The sequence below is a fragment of the Lepisma saccharinum genome, chromosome 4 (genome assembly GCF_977018435.1).
Source record: "Lepisma saccharinum chromosome 4, izLepSacc3.1, whole genome shotgun sequence".
Classification (NCBI taxonomy): Eukaryota; Metazoa; Arthropoda; class Insecta; order Zygentoma; family Lepismatidae; genus Lepisma; species Lepisma saccharinum.
In genome coordinates, this window is record NC_139232.1 from 71195502 (window position 1) to 71215547 (window position 20046).

Sequence of the window (20046 nt, forward strand, 5' to 3'; positions counted from 1 at the left end):
GAAAGATTAGTAAGAATTCCAGGAGGAATATGTTCTGTATTTTTCACAGGGGGGGCAGTTGCCCCCCCTGCCCCCGCTCTAGCTACGGGCCTGAGCTCACCCGATCTCAAGTTGCCGCTATGGATGATGGGAAACCTGCCTGAGGCGATTGAACCGACGACGCTCATTGGCTGAGATTTCTTTTGGAGCATTCGGTTTACTCGATTTCCTACTAAATTTATTCTTTACATTCTCATCTGTAAGGTATACGTTACATATAGACGCATTCTACGACATCTCATCTTTTCATTGAAGTACGATACGCACCATAATTTTGTTTCATAACTCCTGTCATAATAATTAAAGCTACCCCTTTCGAAGGAAAATAGCATTGAGTTGGATACGAAGAAAACAAGTACTCTCGTTGCGAGGACTCAGTCCCAGCGCGTCGTCTGCTGTAACGTCACACTATTGGACTCCATCCACTGGATAAGAAGAGTCTGACGATGGATAATAAACCTTTTCGAGCAAGGCCTCATCTCCAGGAAGCTATCAACTCGCGGCAAGCCACGGCACCTAGCGACCTGTTGAGTGAGATTAGTCAAGGCAAAATGGATAATAAACCTTTTCCTGCTCCCACAAAAATAGGCAATAATTAGGCTGGAGAGTTCAAAGAAGTAACCGATCTCTAACTATGCACTGGCAATGATCAGTCCTGTTTTAGTCATTCAGGATGGGCGAGCGGTCTAAGGCGCCAGACTCAAGCCAAAGCTTCCATTTACTGGTTAGTAGAAGAGTCTGACGAAGGATTTTCTTGCCGTTTCATAGTTCTCTCTGTGGTTTTCTCTCAAGGTCCTTCTTAAGATTCGCAGTTTCATAAACGTTTCTTGTCATCGTAACACTGATATTTGGTCTCCTATGGCTATTTCTTATTAATAGGCCTCGGATTTTTAGGTTCTAAAGAGTGATCTTCTAGGTTCCTAAAATAGGCTCTAAAAATCCTAAAAAGGTTCGAAGAAACCTAAAATAGGTTCTAAAAATCCTAAAATAGGTAAAAAAATCCTTGTTAGACTCGAAAAATCCTGAACTAGGTTAAGAAAAACTTAAAATAGTTCAAAATTCCTGAAAATATTGATTAGGTATAGTCACCGGCATATGCACTATCTTCCATTACGTTATGTACGTTGCCTAACCCTACGGTGATTGATGGCAGAACTAACCATTGGAAATTTGCTATTAAAATCCACTCTTCGCCGTATAGTTAGGCAACAATCTTTTTTCATGTTATCCACAGTCAAACTCCGCAAATTTGTCTGTGAGGATAATTTTATTTGCTGAAAATAATCTTTTAACAAAATAAAAACATAGTCACTGCTGTAAACTTCAATGCTGAAATGCTAGTTTGCAAGGCGTGAATGTCACAAAGCACCGAAGTGACGCGAAAGTGAGCAAGGGATCAGACCACTTTGAATGGACATTTCCACTATGACATGAAAGACGTTTTAAATCTATTCATTTTACTGATAATGACACCAAACTGAAATGTGCAAAATATCTCGGCGGTATTTGTTTTGGTTCTCGAGATACACGCTTTCAAACACTGCTGAAATTCACCTCCTACGTCACAGATTTGAAAACGTCCTCTGCACAGACTAGACAGGCCTGACGTCATCCTTTAGAAATGCGTGCAGGCAGGGCTTCTGCTCGTCCCGTAATCTAGCATGGGCCGTGCAAGCGACAGTCATTTCTTACTGCGTAAAACAAGTATCTTGTTATAACTTCCAGTGCAAAAAAAATGTGTGCTCCATTTCTTGGATATGAATTATACTCTAACAGTATAGCAGTATTTACTATAATTCAGCCACTCGGTAGAGGGTTCTCATTAGGCTGACAAAGCAATACTGGTAAGGTAACACTCAATGCCTGAACACGTGAACAGCCTTGTTCATTGCCACTAATAGGTTCTGACTGGCAAGAAATTATTGTTACAAAAATGTCTTTTCTGGAATTACAATTATTTTCGTCATATTTTCTTCGCAATTTTTAAAATAACAATACGTTTAGACAGGGTGTGAAATCACTGCAGATTGGTGAGGAGAAACAGCAGACAGTCACACACACACACACACACTATATACCTAGGTGTATATACACACACACACACACACACACCATCACACACACACACACACACACACACCCACACGCACACGTATATATAATGTCATTAAACATGTGTCAATTATTAAATAATTAAATAAAATTATAAAATATACAATATATTATATCGACAGTCCATCATTCAAAATGTAATTGCAAATTGAAGATTTTAATGTAGCTACAACTGATGCTATGAACAATGATTTGCCTAAGGAGGGAGGGACAAAAATTAAGAGACATTAAGAGAAGATAATAGTTTGTTGTATAAAATCCACATATAAATGTTAATACGTGTTTTATTAATATATTTATGTACTTCGCGGTTGCTAACGAAAGCCGATGAGAAATGGAGAAGAAAAAACAAGGCGGTCTTATTTCTGTGTTCTGGGGATAGCTGCGCTCAGTGTCCTTAGAGATGAGGCTCTTTGTTGTCCGTTCTTTTTGTACGTTTTCGATATTATTCCAGTCAAATATATTCGAATCCCAAATTAATTGGTGGGGGAAATTTCAGGACAAGATCATTGGTAGGGGGAAATTCCCCCCTGTCCCCCCTGGATTTTGATATGGTAAAAAAAAAGTACGCGGAGTTTTTAAATTTCCTGCAGTAAACGACAGTTTTCTTCAGTTATGGCAAATTTATGTATTTATCCTACTTTTCCGTCATATTGTTTAATTGTTAGTATGTATCTTCTCTAATGTCACATTTCTTCTCACTTTTGGGTAATCGCGATAATGACTACGAGCAGTATTCGAAGTCGGGGTGCAGGAGAAACTTCCCCACCTGCACTGCCACCAACACCAACCAACACAATCTAAGTATCACCCAACCTGCCCACAAGACGAGACGAAACTTTGGTCCTTGAGCAACTTTGAGCAACACTAACGTTAACAATAGAAGTATCCCCTTAGGCGTACTGTCCCCAAAGGCTCGAGCAACCCCCCCTCCACTAAACAACTTCCACTTCAATGAAAGGATATTCACAAAGGAACAGTCAGCCCAGCTCGAGAGTCAAACCTGGAACATGTGAGTTCCCCAGTTAAATCATGAATTTTGGGTATAATAATTACAACGCCAGTTCATTCGTGGCAATTCTGAATCGGCAGTTGGTTTGCATATACACGTATAAGCAGGATAATATCCAGTTTTAGAAGGCTCGTAGCGTTGAACAAAAAATATTTAAGAAAAGTTGATTTGTCTTTATGATCTCTATGCACTGTGAAAGTTTGTACGATAAGCCTTTGCATAAGTTGTCAATTCTATATTTTTCGAGACTTGAGACAAGAACAAGAATTGCCCTCCGAAACCGAGACGAGACTGTCAACGAGGCAGAGGCGAAGATATAGTACAAGCAATGCAAGCACTGCTTGCATAATTCGAATATCATTTAATGTACTTAATGTTCTAACCGTATTTAGTTTCCATCGCACTCGATTTCGCGAAAAAATGTGGCCGCAAACTCCTTCAGCAGCTCTGTAGCAAGCACCAGCCTCAATGCTTGCAGCCGTTCTGCGGGAAAATAAGGCCTCCGAAGGAGTCACATGGCGAAGCGTGAAATTCTGGTGGAACCCGTCCACAAAGCTTCTACAAAAAGCTGTGCTTTCCGAGCTTGCGTGATTCCCGAAAATAGCCGAGTTCAACCGAAAGCAGAAGGATTCATCTATGGGCACGTTGCCAGCAAAAACTAGTAACGAATATTTGTCTTCATGAACACGTAAACAAGATCGCAAATATAATAATAATTGTTAGTCATAAAATAACTAAAAGAAGTTATTATCACTGTTCTAAATTCCATATATATCATATTATATTACAAATTATTTTAGATTTCGCGAAATGTAAAACGCGTAAAAAAAGTTGACATTGGGAGTTGGGGCAGTGGAATTTCTGCACCCCCGTGAAGAGTTTTCTCAGGGAGGGAGGGAAGATTGGACGGACCTTGGAAAGCGCGTGGGATAGTGTGAGTGTTTGTTGCTTCGTGTCTTGTGCTGTGAATTTATCGGAATGAACGCGTATTTAGGAACGGTTGATGTGAAGTGCGGGTGTATTATTGAGCAATTGAAAATTGCTTCGTTTAGCTCGAGAGAGATAAGTGTTAAAATGAAAATCGTGGAAGGGGGTCGACCAACACCAAGAGTTTGAAATTTATTGTGGTGAGTACATCGTCTATGCATGTGTTTCTTTGCTTTGAAATGAATTTTTTATTGTTTGTGTTTAACTTTTTATTTAGTGTTTAAGTTACTCCAATGCGGTTTTTAGGGTGCCCAAAAATACTAAATTACATAATGCAGCGTAAAATAAACAAATGATTCCCATTTTTTTAAATCTAAATCGGTTTGGTCACCGTTTGACCATATTAAATAATAATGAACAAATAAAGGTACTAATAAGTAAGTAAGAAATTCCGTGTCCCTTTAGTCGTATGCGGAAAGTTCGCATAGGATATGCAAAACGTTTAATATCATATGAATAACGTTACCTGGATTTTTTTTAAAAAGTAAATGTGACGTTTGCGGATCATATGGTTTATTTTTAGTACAGTCACTTTATTACGATATTTTGACAAATCCAGCGACTGGGTAAATGAGGCTATAAACCTTGAATCTTTCCCCTCGGCATGTCGTTGTACTACATGTTTTGTTGTACTGAAACATTGCTTGCCTCCTTCGTAAGACTACGCTTCGCTACTGCAACGAGGCATTTACAAATAAACACGAGACAGACATTTACAACTCTCAACGAGAACGAAACAAAGACTGCCATGTCTCGTCTCGATAGGATCCCTAGTGATGAGGTTGTGAACCAATTAATTACTGCGTTCGGGGAAAGAGTTGAGGCAGCTTTTCTCGCAGTACAAAATTCAAAATATATTTCAGTATGTGATATAATGTTATATAAAGGGTTTTCCAATAAGGGCGGGTCGATGTTGGAATGGAATAAAACAAGCTGTGTGTGAGGTATGAACAAAATTCTTTTTTTTATTTGAAAGGCCCATGTATGCCATTATGTATGGAATATAACATCGTTCAAATGTCCGCCGTGGTTTCTCACGGTGGCACGTATCCGAGTGGTCCAATTTTCAATGACTCTGCCGCATAGATCCGGTTGAATTTGAGCGATGGCCTGGGTGATGTTGACTTTAAGGGCATCGGTCGATTGCGGCTTATTGGCATAGACCTGCGACTTCAGAAAACCCCACAAGAAAAAGTCTGGCGGGGTCAAATCGCACGATCTTGGTGGCCAATTCACGTCACCTCTGCGAGAGATAACCATACCCTCAAATCGTTCATGCAGAATGTCCATCGTGGCGTCCGCTGTGTGGCACGTAGCGCCGTCCTGCTGGATCCACATGTCGTCTACGTCCATATCGTTCAATTTGGGCCAAAAGAAATCGATTATCATCGTTATGTAGCGCTCGCCGTTGACGGTGATGGCCTCACCAACGTCGTTTTAAAAAAAGTACGGACCAATGATGCCGCCGGCCCAAAATCCGCACCAAACACTAACTTTTTGTGGATGCAATGCCATCTGGAGAACCTCGTGTGGGTTGGCGTCGTCCCATATACGGCAATTTTGCTTATTAACATAGCCATTCATCCAAAAATGCGCCTCGTCGCAAAAGATGTGATATGATTCACATTTTTATGTGACGTCACCAGTAGAAGATATGTCACTAATGTATTTATTTTTGTAAAAGAAAGCGTAATTTCTTTGTTATTATATGTAATATTGCACCCTGTTTGTAATATATATCTCTTGTTTATTGTTTATTGTACTTTATGCTACATTATGGGTAATTTAATGTATCTTTGTTTGCAAGAGTGCAGTATACGAATTTGTATTTCTAAAGATGTATAGATGTCAGTTTTGTTGATAGTATCCTTTTGTAGATAGTGAGTGATTCATCTGTACTTTAATCTGTGTTCTCGAAATTAGTATAAAAGCGAGGATGTAGTGTAAGAAATCATCACACTTTTTCGCCACGGATCGACGAAGCTTTTAAACTTAAAAAGAACTCCTCGGTGTTGTGCATACATCTTGGTATGGTAGTTCGGGGCGCAAGCTAGGCCTATATGAACATAGGTACGCCGATAGCCATGCATTGATGATATGCACAATACTGCAACCATTCTACGTCAAATAATAAAGTTAGCCTAAAGATTAATTTGGAAATAAAAGGCTACAGAGCAAATATTGGCTCAGTTATCATTGCATATCTCTTGGTGTGGTAGTTCGGGGCGCAAGCTAGGTCTATGTGATCATAGGCTTGCCGATAGCCACGCATTGAGTTTTATGCGTTTTAATTGAGTCAATTCATCGACAAAGCGAAATCCTCGCCTTCGTCTCAAGTATAGTTGCATTATAATTGCAATAAATAAAGAATAAAACTTTTCAGTTTATACATACGGCAGTAATGTGGTTTTATTTCTCTGTACTGTGAATATTGTCTTTGCCTAACACTATCCCTGTATCTGAGAGGAGTCTGTGTACTTCACCGAGTCTCATCGTTCACCGCTGAGTATTATTAAGTTAATATTAATAGTAAAATAATACGACGCGTGAAGTAATTGTGCTTAGAACGTATCAAGTGGCAGCTCAACGTGTTGGCTCGATTTTGTAGTGTACAAGGGCAAGACAATTGTTTAAAGTTGAGATTCATTGTGCAAGAGCACTAAACTTTTATATTTGTAGAAAAGCACAGAACTACTTCGTTCGAAATGGAAAGAAAACATTTGCGTAGCGCAAATAAAAATCTTGCTTCAAATTCAGAGCTTAAGAGTGGCCTGGAGGTTGGCATGAAAGTAGTTTCCTGGCCCGATGCGATACAGAGACACCTAGCGACATATCAGAGGACTAGGAAGAGAACCTTCCTCCCTTCACCACCCCCACCCCTCCGCGTGACTCCCGCAGTGAGGTTTCCAGGAAAAGGACACCCACCTGTTTCTTTTAATTCTGGTTTCGGAGGCTAAAATTTCTCCACTGGCAAAGCAATTCGCATTTCACTGCTTGCTGGCTGACTCTTGCATGGAACGAGAACAGTGGCAGGCTCCCGAGGCGGAACCTTCATCACTGAAGTTTTGACTGAATAAATTTGGTTGATTACAGTGGCTACTATAATTATGTTGAATTTTCTTGTTGAGATTGGAATTATCAAATGAGAGTAAAGAAGGAGGTAGAGAATATCAGTTGAAAGAAAGTATTTTTTTAAGGGGGTGTTCTTTTATACAAAATCGATATATAATAATAATGATAATAATAAGGCAAGAATTAGTAACAATTATTATTTCAACTATTAACGAATCGAGTCCCTATTAGAGATGGGCAGGAGCGAAACTACCTGGAATTTAAAAAGGGGAAACGTGGACATGCATAATAACATATGGAAAAACTGAAAAGGAGAAAGACGGACAAAACAATGTAACAAAATGTACAGTAGTAACAAAGATGTCAGGAAACAATAGTATAATATTGAACATACACTTTGATGAAGTAGTTTTCTTTGTTATGATCTGAATTAAGTCCCTTTGCACAGTTCTCATCGTTGGAGTTACCAGCAGCTTTAATCGGCCAATATTGATTGATTTTGTTTATTTTACTTCGCCTTTCTGCCACTCTTGGCTAATGAGGATATGATGTAATCGATGAAGAGACGCTCACGAAGGACACATATGCCCAGACCGGATTCGAACCCGGAACCACTGGCGTCGTAGCGAAATGAGATAAATACTCCACCACGGGGCCGGCTAATCGGCCTAGGGTGGGGACAAACTCTCAGTGGTGATGGGAATCCCCTGTGGAAACATATGACCAGTTCCTGCATCACATTAGTTGCTTTCTCCTATTGTGATTTTTCCCAATGTTAATTGATTGCTTCCCAAGTGAAATTTCAGTCCAACTAATGATAGTATGATCTTCAAGGTCAGCACTATACGTGTTATGAAGAATTCGAAGTAATAATTTGTCAAGTTAGAAAGTCAGCAAAAATTATGTTTTTATACTAAATTTTACATTAATTGAAGATTTGCAAAGAAACAGTAAACCTTTTTGTTGGTTGATTGATTTAGTGTTTTAAGTCCACTTTATGCACAGTAAGGCTAAGAGGGACTGGACCTACAGTTTAAAGTTGAATCCGAACCACTACGTGCCTCCACCGGGTATCGAACCTTGAACCCCTTGATTACAAGGCGGCGACACTACCACTGCACCATCGGGGAGGCCAGTGTAAACCTTTTCGTAATCGTTCCACTCCAAAAACAGATGTTTCTGTAAGAGCCACATCAAGTTTGTTTGGAAGTAGTGATGTTCTATGACACACACACACACACACACACATATATCTCCTCAACAGGTCCTATAGACCAGCAATGTCAAACTCAATTCGTGAGTAGGGCCGCATAACGATAATGTCAAAACTATCCGGGCCACACATCTAGAACCCCAACACCTTAAAATCCAGAACTAAGTGGTTCGACCCAAGGGGGCCGAAGGGAGGGGGGGATTCCAGTGATTATTATTGCAGCATCGATATGTAAATTATATAGACCTCCCCCCATATTTTTTCATGGTTATAGTATTTTACATGTTACTTTCGAGTATAAATTGGTTACAATTGTTACTGTTTGTTTGCAATTATAGTTTCGTTTCGCACAGATTTCACTGTTTTTTTTAACAAGCTTCTCAAAAGTGTGCAATAAGTTTTTTGTTAGCATGAAACTCTTAATGCAGACAACAAATGTTTTGTCAGTCATTCTTGATCATTCGGCTGTTTCATTAATCTTCATTATGGAGAACAACTTTTCACCAAGGCAAGTGCAACCAAAATTAATAAAATTTCTACAGCAAAATAGCTTATTCGAGGATCCTGCTATGGGAGATATAAGAAAAATCAAGGATAGCCCACCTATACGAGTTGCACTGCAATCGTGTCATTCTTTAGAATGAAGGGATCTGAACCAGTTAACTGATGGGGTGATGTAAACTACTCATCATTCATCCTCTTGATGAGACCACTCGTCATTGACATGACGAGTTATTGCTTGGCATGCGAAAGGTACAAATAACACAAAGGAATTAAACTACTGAAAAGACAATGGCAACTCGTTGGATTTTGTGAACCGTTGAACCTGTATCATGGCTGGGTGTAGGATAATTACCTGTCTAACTGAAGTCTCTGAGCTGAATCGAAAATAGCGAAGTCCTCTGTAAGCTTCTCTCTAAGTGTTGACCAAAGCGTGCTTCCACTATCGACCTCCTGTCTTGCTGACCTCCTCTCTCTACCAACTCAATTCCCAAAGTCCAGTCACTTCCCAGCTTGTCTCACCTCTATATTCCCTGGCCATCGAGCTCTTCCTCCATGCCGAATCGCCGAATCGTGTTTATTATAATTGCTACCATGCAAACCGCTGACACCAAACCCAGAAGTGTTACCTGTTTCCTGAATGCTCAGGAGGTTTGCATGGCACAACACAATGCATTGTAAACATGCCTAAGAGGCTTGAGACAGCTGAGAAAAACAAGTGAATGCCCTGGTCAACATGAAGCGTTCAGAGAGACTTAATAAAATAAACATACAATCTTAGGGATTGATACGCAATTAAATAAGTTCCATTCGAAGTCAGGACTTGCACACGCATCATCAAAAGAAAAGGGAGCAGAGCAGAACAAGATTATTGCCCTTCGCACCCTCTGAAGTCTTGAAACCTGTTTCCAACTTCATCACGTAGTATTTTTACTGTGGACAAATATTCCTGTCATTCCTAGTATTCCTGAGAAGTTGGGAAGGACAAATTATAACTTTATTAAAAAGTTTTAATATAACGGAAGACTGTAACTTTGCAAAATGACCTCCACTTCCTTCAAAATATCAGCCCTTGTGTCACGGGGAGGAATCATTCGAGTAGTTTTACTGTCATATCGAGATAAGAATCGCATCCACGAATGAAGGGAGCTAACGGAGCTAGCTCACAGACGTGCGTAATTTCGCATATTGTGAGGGAAAATGCAACAACACGAACAAATTTCGCTTTCAATTGTTCATTGACTAAGTCATAAATCCTCTCCTCAATTGTATTTCTGATGTTTTTATTAGCGTTGCTTTTCTGCCACGTTTGCCTAATGGCGACGATGAGGATGAGTAATGATATGATGAAATTGATGAAGGGACACATACAAAGAAAACCCATGCTCAGGCCAGGATTCGAACCCGCAACCTCTGGTGTCGCAACGGGTTGTGACCACAGATTATGGTAAATTTATTTCGTGATAAAGAAATACTTCTGAATGGATTTATTTTATCAGGGTACAAAAGTTCTGCGCTTTTCAGTATTCACTTCACAACAAAAGTAAGCATTTCACTTGAAAAATCTACATTCCTCTTCTATAGTCCTTTTCTTACTCCAACGAAGTTTGGGCAGCGATATGGTTCTCTGAAACTTTTACAGAAACTGGCTTTTCTTCCAGGTAAATCCTTGAAAATCAAGAAACAGACTCATAGGCGACAGAAAGTATGCACGCTGCCCTCCCCCAGCTGGCAAGATATTTTCGTACTTCAGAAGTAACCTGTCAATCACCTTGCTTAGTTGACACAACACCTACTCTATAATGGAATGTATACCTGTGTAGGGAAAATTGGTCAATGTGTTGAAGTTTGGATGAGTCTGGTCTTGTATCACGAGAAAACGGGATAACTACAAATGTATAGATAATTTCAAGCATGAAGTGTTAAGTGGGGCCAAGGCGGGCCGCATTAACATATGCTGGGGCCTACATGCGGCCCGCGGGCTGCGAGTTTGACTGGCCGAAATATCAGGAGAAAAGTTGTTACGCTTCTCCCAGGAGACTCGAACCTACGCGCGTCCCGTAGCTGGAGCCCCAGGTACCAAACTCGGGACCTTTTGACATTATGAGGTTCATCTTTACCATTACGCTATAGGGGAGGCAAAATATATCCGAAACTAAGAAGACATTTTGAATGGACATGTAGAATGTAGGAGGCAGGGTTCGCGCTGAAGAGGAAGAAGACAGGGAATTCTCCCTCCCCTTTCCTAACCTGTACATCTCTAATGTAATTCTCAACCAAGCCAAGAATCTTGTCCTTCTACATTTTATGTCGCTTTTGTTATTGTTAATGAAGAATTCAAATTAATAATTTCTTTAAATCTCAAGTTAGCAAGTCAGCCAAAATTATGTTTTTATACTAAATTTTACATTAATTGAAGATTTGCAAAGAAACAGTAGACCTTTTCATGATCTTTCCACTCCAAAAACAAATATTTTGCAAGAGTCACATCAAGTTTATGATTGGAAGTAGTGAAGTTCTAGGAACCACACACACACATATATGTAAGCAACAACAATAGTAGGCTATTGTAATTTGGAGGATGTGATTTGTGAGCGGAACAAGCATCGGAATTTAACGAAGTTCCTTTGCGAATCATCAATTGTGTGTGTGTGTGTGTGTGTACACGTATTTCCTATCTGCACAAAGTACTACATGTGAGGTAAAACTATCGAAATGTAAAAAGAGGAAGCGCTACCACCCTCCCCGCCTTTTCTACATTTTATTCAAATCGAACACGAGGCACGTATCTAGATATATATTTCGGAGGGGCGTCCTAACGTAATGTCTCAAAATAATAATATTAATAATGTTAAATTAAAATAAGTATAATTATATTAAATTAATTAATATATTTTTATTACATGAATAGGTAAGAAGGCGGTATAACAACAGTGCAGTATAACATCACGTATTCATTATCTAGCTTACGTGTAGTTAAGGTCGGCAAAATTTGTAAATAAATAGAAACTTGCCTGGCAAGGAAATTAATGTCAAATAGATAAAAAATATAATATTTATTGAGTATGAAAAAATGATGTTAGATCCAGTTGACGAAAGTAAAATTCCTGGTAATATTTTGTTTGCATATTATTATAAGTAGTAATAATTCTTGCATAAATCTTCTTTGGTACTGTCATTCAAAATCGTATTGCTTTCCAATATTCTTGCGGAAATAAACAATTTGCGATTAAACAACAACCTTATTTTCATTACTTAATTGAAGTTATTTTATAATGTCATTATTTTCATTATTTAATTTTTGTACTTGGTAAGTCTTTCGGGGGGAGGTTGGGACACCTGGACTCCCTAAATACGTCCTTCACGGTAGGGGTCGAGATAAAGTTACTGTGTCACTGGTTGCAATTCACGGTAAATATGCTCTGCTTCTCTACACTCAAACATACACAAACTCATGGCCTTCCTGCTTTCTTGGTTTCTTGCCTGGGAAAGAGGCAATAAATCAAGCTGTGACAGCTACGGGACCTTCTGACGAGGGGACGGAACCCAGCTGTGCAGAGAATTAAAACACCCGCGCGAACTAGCCCTCCCGTCAGCCTGGGGCAATTTTCGAACAGACACATCTAGTGGCCAAGTGGCGAACTATCATGAATGAAATTCGGCTGAAGTGGCCGTATCTTTCGCCGTCGATAATATATGACATTTTTAAACAATCATTTTGGGCTGTGCAAGTGACTTTTGAAAGAAAAGCCCTCCCTAGCTTAGTCATAGAAGGATTGAGCATTACGTTAGTATGCATCATAATGGCCATTTTCGTTGGTGCTACCCATAAATCCTATAACCATTCTGTGCTTATTTACGTATTTCCTTATGGGAAATTGAAAAAAAATAATGGAATTTGTGCACATTTATCGAACTGAAATTGCATAAATGTGTCATGTACTCAAAGTTTCATAAAGTAAGTTCACATCTACTGCGTGTTTTCCGGCAAATTTTTGTCCTAAAACGTTATATTCAACAAAATGCAAAAAAGCCCATGTTAAATTTAAGCACTTTTCACGGCGACCTTCGCCAAACTCCACCTCCCTCTTAATGTTCCCGATTGTTGTCGGAACATTGATAAAGATAAAACCACATTTGTGTGCAAGAAATGTACAAAGCTTCTACATTATGAATGTTGTGGCTTAGATGTTCGATCTGAAAGCCACGAAGCTACCGATTTCGTTTGTAAAGAATGTGAATCATTGTCTACAACTATTACATCTGATCCATTAAATATGTTTGAAGCTTTAAAAACCATGATGTCGGGCCTCCCCGATGGCGCATTGGTAGCGTCGTCGCCTTGTAATCAAGGGGTCCCGGGTTCAATACCCGGTGGAGGCACCTAGTGGTTCGGATCCCACTTTAAACTGTAGGTCCAGTCCCGATTAGCCTTACTGTGCATAAAGTGGACTTAAAACTTCAAATCCATCAACCATTAAAAACCATGATTGAAGGAATTAGCAAGCAGCAAGTTGAAAGTATGGGAACATTACAGGCTGATATTAGCAAACAGTCTGAAGCACTGAAAGCTGATATCTGCAAACAGTCTGAAACACTGCAGGCTGATATTAAACAGCAAGCTGATTCCATTACCAGCTTGAAAGCTGATATCTGCAAACAGTCTGAAACATTGCAGGCTGATATGTGTAAACAGTCTGAAGCACTGAAAGCTGATATCTGCAAACAGTCTGAAACATTGCAGGCTGATATGTGTAAACAGTCTGAAGCACTGAAGGCTGATATCTGTAGACAATCTGACATATTGAAGGAAGATATCCTCAGAGAATGTGCGTTGCTAAAGGATGATATCGGTAAGCAGCACGATGAATCTATGAAAGCTTTAAGAGCTGAAATAGGCGAGATGGCCTGTGAAATACAACAACTAAAGTCTGAGAACGAGAACACTAGGGCCCGATTCTCTGAAGAAATTCGGCAGGCTAGAGAGATGGACTTTGATGAGTTCCGGCGTAGCTTGGCAGCCGATGTTAATAAAGCCACGGAAAGTGTTCGCATCGATGTAGAGGATATTAATTCGAGATTCACTGAGGAGTGCAATAAGATTATTGAAAAACAGCTGACTATGGAACAGATATTGGCCGAGGTCGAGACTGACAAAATAAAGTTCCGGGCTGAGGTTCAAGAAAATATTAGTCAGATTTCAGTAATTGTGTCTCAAAGAAGCAAGGACGTTGAGGAAATAAAAACTCAAGTAGAACAACTTACAAATCAGTTAGAGACCATGCACGTTACCCGCCAAACGGAAACAGAAACTGGATCTCGAACAGCTGGTCATCCGTCTGCAGTTGCTGAGAGTGCAGCGTTGCCAACCATGAACATAGAACTAAATGAAGCGATGGACAGAGCCGGTGGAGAGAGAACTAGAGAAGACAAACAAGTCTGTCGCCCACGAGTTACTGCTGATTCAAGAGCTAATGAAGTGGCGTCTGCTGTTCCACCTACCTTTAGTCTTTCGGGCGATGACAGAGGTTACAGAGAGCGTGAATCTCGCAGGGCCCGGCACAGTCTTTATGAAGAAAGGACAAAGAGGAAACGTCTAGAAAGGAAGAAAGATCGCAGTTCCTCCTCTTCCAGCACCAGCTCTGACTCTCAGTATCAAGCAAAAATCAGGAAGCGAACACGAAGGCATGGAAATTCAAGGAGCGGGCCAGATGAGTCGCCGCCAACAACTCAGCGATCAGCAATGACTGGAACTCCAAGGATGGCAGACCTTAATTCCTTGTCCAAGTTCAAGGGAGACCTGGAAGCCCAGAATGCTGAGCAATACTTAAAAGAACTTAATATCAATTTTGATTTAATGCAGATTCCATACGAATACCGATTGGAAATTATTCCTCGGCTTTTCAAGGGCCAGGCTGAGCATTGGTTTCGAGCAAACCAGTTAGAGTTCAAGTCCTATTCTGATTTCTGCCGTCGTTTTCGCAAACAATATGCTTCAGAAGAGGCCAAAGAGAGGCAGCTGACAGCAGTGAGATCTCGCCGATACTTAAAGCAGTCCGGTATGAGCATGGAGGAATATGCCTGGTCTATTTACTCAGCCTACCGCAATCTGTCTGCCCATTACATAGAACCTGAGATTGTGAATTTAATCATCTCCCAGCTTCCATATAGAGCTCGCAGTCTGAGTCTAGCTAATTTTCCTCAAACTGTACGGCAGCTACCCGACTTTCTGAAAAGGTTCGAGGTGCTTGAAGAGCAGGACAGTTGGAAGCCTGTGTGGAATAGGGAAGGTGCAGGCCAGGGAAATGCTCCCAGACAAAATAGAATTGGAAACCAACAACCCAGAGTCAGACAAGTTATGCAGAACCAGAGGAATGGATATTCCAATTACAACAAACGACGTAATCCTCCTAGAAGGGATGGCAGGAACAACTACGCACGTGGGCCGCGTCGTTCCAGATCTGATCCAGAAGACCATTCCCGTGACTCTTCACGTAACTCCTCTGAGACGGCGACAGGGGTGGGCACGGGTGGGCAAGCGCCCACCCAAAAAATCCTGTGCCCACCCGATTGCCCACCCAATCAAATTCAATAAGTACATATTCTCGGGGATATATGAATGATTAAATATTTAAGTATAACCTGGTGTTCATAACATGTATATTTTACTTGTGAATATTATCTATGCTGGAAATGTTCCCATATTATCAACCCATAAAAAGCCACTTTTGTCATTGTTGAAACAAAAACTGTGATCAAAATGAATACTTCCATGTTTAAAAGCAGAGTAGTCTTAGGAGGCTCAAAATTATGCAGGGTATGATCAAGATTATATCAGAATTGAGGGCGAACTTGAGGACTGCAGCTCCGGGCCTCCATTACGTATGTATATTCCGGCCTGGCTATGGTTAAAATAATCTCCAAATAAACAAATCTAAACATCATCTTAGCGTTACTTGTTCCAGCAACACAATGAATTATTTCGACTTTTTAATTAATATTAGAATAATTTAATCAAGAAGACTTAGATGGGCAGGCCATGTGACACGAATGGCAGAGGAAAGAATAGTTTACAGGATTCTTGTTGGGAAACCTGATGGTAAGGGACCAGTAGGATGGCTAAGATCGAGGATGGAGGGATAACGTTGAGATGGACCTAAAATAAATCGGTAAGGATGGGAAAGATTGGATTGATCTTGCCCCGGATAGGGACAGATTGAAGGCTTGTGTTGCTGCAGCCATAAACCTTCGGGTTTAAGTATGCTATATAGCAGCCATGTCCAACGCGTCGATCGCGGGGCGTTTGTTGGTCGATCGCAGTTATCTATTGTAATTATACGAATATACGTTATTTGAATTCAACTTCTATAATGTATAATGGCTGAGTACGTACAAATTTTTGCAAAGATTAACGATTAATAGTAGCTCACTGCCTGTTGTGACAATAAAAAGTAGATCACTGCTTGATTGAAGTTGGACATGCCTGCTATAGAGTATAATATAATTTTAATTAGCTCTGCATTGATATTCCAGAAGTGTTCCTTTCTTTCATTACAATTTTTATATACCTGTCATCTTCAAATATCAATATGGTATACGAAATATCAACTTTATAGTCGTTCTACTAATAAGAAGGAATCACAACTATCACTATAATACCGAAGTGAATACATTTTAATAAAGCAGTTATATGTGGAAAAAGCTACAGAATTATTCAATTGCTAATGAGTGGCTTATCTTATTTAGAAATCCTCGTTCCACACAAAAATTTTGTCACATGAATCAGCCGAAAATGTCAACAGAATCTGCAGATGCAGCTGAAGTAAAGAAAAAAGTTATGTCACGAAGTATACAGAAGACAATTTTGTTAGTTTGTTTCTAAGCCCACTTTCATGCTCAGATAGGCTAATCGGGACTAAACCTACAGTTTAACGGGTAGTCCGAACCAGTGTGCATTTTGCTTTCACCAGAGGGGGGGGGGGGTCAAACACAGGACCTCTTCATTATAATGCGACAGCGTTATGCCATTGGGGAAAAATATACAGAAAGAACTCGCATCAAACGTGGCATTTTATCACCAGAAGATGTGTCTATTTTAAGAGGGTGATTGCCTGAGACAAATATTTGAGACTTTCGGAAAAAAACGTGATTGTTCACGGAATTAGCTGCCTTGATCCACTAATGAAACGCTGTGCGATTTGAAATTACCACCTCAACTTTCTAAGAGGTATAAAGTAATGAAACTCCATTTTTGGAAGAGTAAGTTCTGGTTGATTTGTTTCATTTTAAGTCATTTTTCTGCTAATTTTGATAATGACGACGATAAGGTTCAATGGTGATTAGATGAAAGTAACGAAGGGGCGAAAACAAACACACGCTGACACTCAAAATACAAACCCTCATAAATTATTACTTTGACAGTGGCGCCAGGGACTCGTTGCCCTGAAATAATAAAGTTTCCAGAGTATGCTGCACAGGATAGAGGTTGACATTCTAGTGTGTTCGAAATGGTCACGCAATACAACCCAATGAAAAATAGATGAAGTATTACTGGTACGATGATCAACTTCGATGAATTCCTTGTGTCCTAAATCATTTTGTTACCTCAAAAAATATGTTCATGTAACCATACGTGTATTGCTTCTCCCGCATTAGTAATATTACAGTTCTTCAGAAAACGAATAGCAACTTAGCTAATAATTTCATAAATTCTGAACAGATTTCTCAATCTTACTAGTTTATTACTTATGACGAGTGATATTTTGTCAAAATAGCTTTTCATTGACCTAGGGATACTTAATGGACAATGAACAAATAATTTGTTTTCAGTGTGTGTTTTAAATCATTCCTAATAAGATGTTCATTTTAATCCAAACATTTAGTGGCGGCGATTAGGACGAGCGGGAAGGGGGGGATGCAGTTCCCCAGCCACTTTTTGCCCCCGCACTATGGCCTCTTTATTCTAAGCCCTTTCTACCAAGAAAATGTATATTTAGGGGTGCCCGCAGGGGGGATTATGGCGCAGGCTGCGCCATCGAGATTCTTTGGGGATTTTTTCCCCTTCAAATAATGTAAAATTGAACATTTATATATTTTTCCAAAATACAGGTAAAATTTTACACCTTAAATTCACCATATTTAATCCATTAGATGAAGAAAAGAAATCGTTTAAGGTCATTATTGAAGGTGCGGGGGGAGATATATATCCAACTCTTATATATCAGGCCTTAATTGACACGTGGGTTCTGGGGGAATTCTGAATTAAACGTTGGCGGGGACAGTATTCAACTCTAAGTCTTAGATTATGGCGGGTATTTTAGTTAGAGGGGCACTGAGCATTAAGGTATCCAATTCTTGTGTATTACTATTGTCTTAGAATGTTACAGAAATTCTGGTGTGGAGACTGAGAATTAATTTTTTAGAGGAGGCAATATCCAGTCTTCAATATCAAAAGTAAGTCTAAAATTGGCATGGACAATTTTGTGGTAGGATTGAGTATTAAATTTAAAGGGGGAGATAGGAAGCTTAAATTATCAAGGGATTTCTGTAGTGAAGAGAGAGTTTGAACATTAAATTTTGGAGACTGTATTTAGCGATATGGTATCCACACGTTTTCGACCCCGAACGTGCCAAAACAGAAGTTGGAAAAGACTAAATATCCCGGGATCCTAAGAAACTATTGACACCCCGTTAAATTAATATTCTTGAAAGCCTGCAAAGAAATGGATGTAAAAATGTTTTTGCTTGCTTCGCTCGCAATGATGTGTTTGTTGCAACAATGCGTGTTTGGCGCTTTACTGAGGCGGATGCGAATTTTTATGATATAGCTGCATTACAAGACATGAGCGATAATCTCCATATTCATGTGTAACATCATTTCTTAAAATATAGTACTTAGTGTTGGTATACTGCTTATTTTAAAGCAGGTGCATCATTTGTAACAAAAAGCTAAGGAAAAAGTTACTATCGGTGTAGGGATTACGATATAGTTTCAGGGTGCAAATAATATGATTGGGGGGGGGGAGGACAGATGACATGGACATGATTTTTGTGGGGATTCGCCATTGGCCTTGGGGGGGATGGGCACCCCTGCGTATATTGTCCTTGCCCCTCAAATGTTGGCACCCAATCGCTGCTCTACAAACATTCAGATAGATTTGTCAGTTGTACAAACGTTGTAAGCTAAGAAAAGTAACCTCCAAGGAGTAAGAAAACTCTTTCAATCAAAAACTTATACGATGAAAATACTATGCTCAGGAGCATGCATTTAAATTACGAGAAACTGCACGATTGTCTACCATCGCACTTTCTATAATTGTCGCCGAATACATAAAATCAAGTATGTGCCTTGTATTTGCAACACAAGCTTAAATCTAATTCAAATTTATTTCACTGTATTAACATGCATGAAAGAATGTGATTAGAATGTAGGGCTGGGGTATGGCTGCGCATGTGTAAATACTTCCTTGAAATAATTGTGTCCATCAGAGACAAAATGAAAGGAAATGGAACAAGATGCGAGAATAGATTAGAAAAGAATAAAGAGGAAAACAAGGAAAGGGAAAAGAAGTAAGAGGAAAATCGGGGGTGTAAGAGAGAGGGGAATACATACGTCTTACGTACACATACATGGTCTTACATTTATACTACCCACCCTAATCTAACACTTTGGAGCTTCTGCCCACCCGGTCGAAAATTTCTGGCGCCGCCCCTGCCTCTGAACCCAGTAATTTCAGAGCGACGGCGCCTCCGTTTGAACCTTCTGCTTCACGTTTGACGAACGAGCAACGTCAAAGCGTCGACATAACCAGAGACTTTTGTTGGGCACCATCGACTAGTGCTAATCCGAGTGGTATGCAGTCGGATTTAGCCAGTCGCCCAACGTGAATTCTTCGTTCCCGATCACGGTTGGGCTAAAATCTTGGACTTCTCTGGGAACCGATGACAGCGATATAAATAGTGAAGATAATCATCTTTTTGTTGTGCTGACTCTCAATGAGGGAGAACAAAGTTTAGATAGAACACTACAACAGGCAGGCAGAAAGGAAAATTTACCCAGGGCTCCGTTAATTAAAGCAACTGTAACCGGCGTCGATTTTATTTGTGTTCT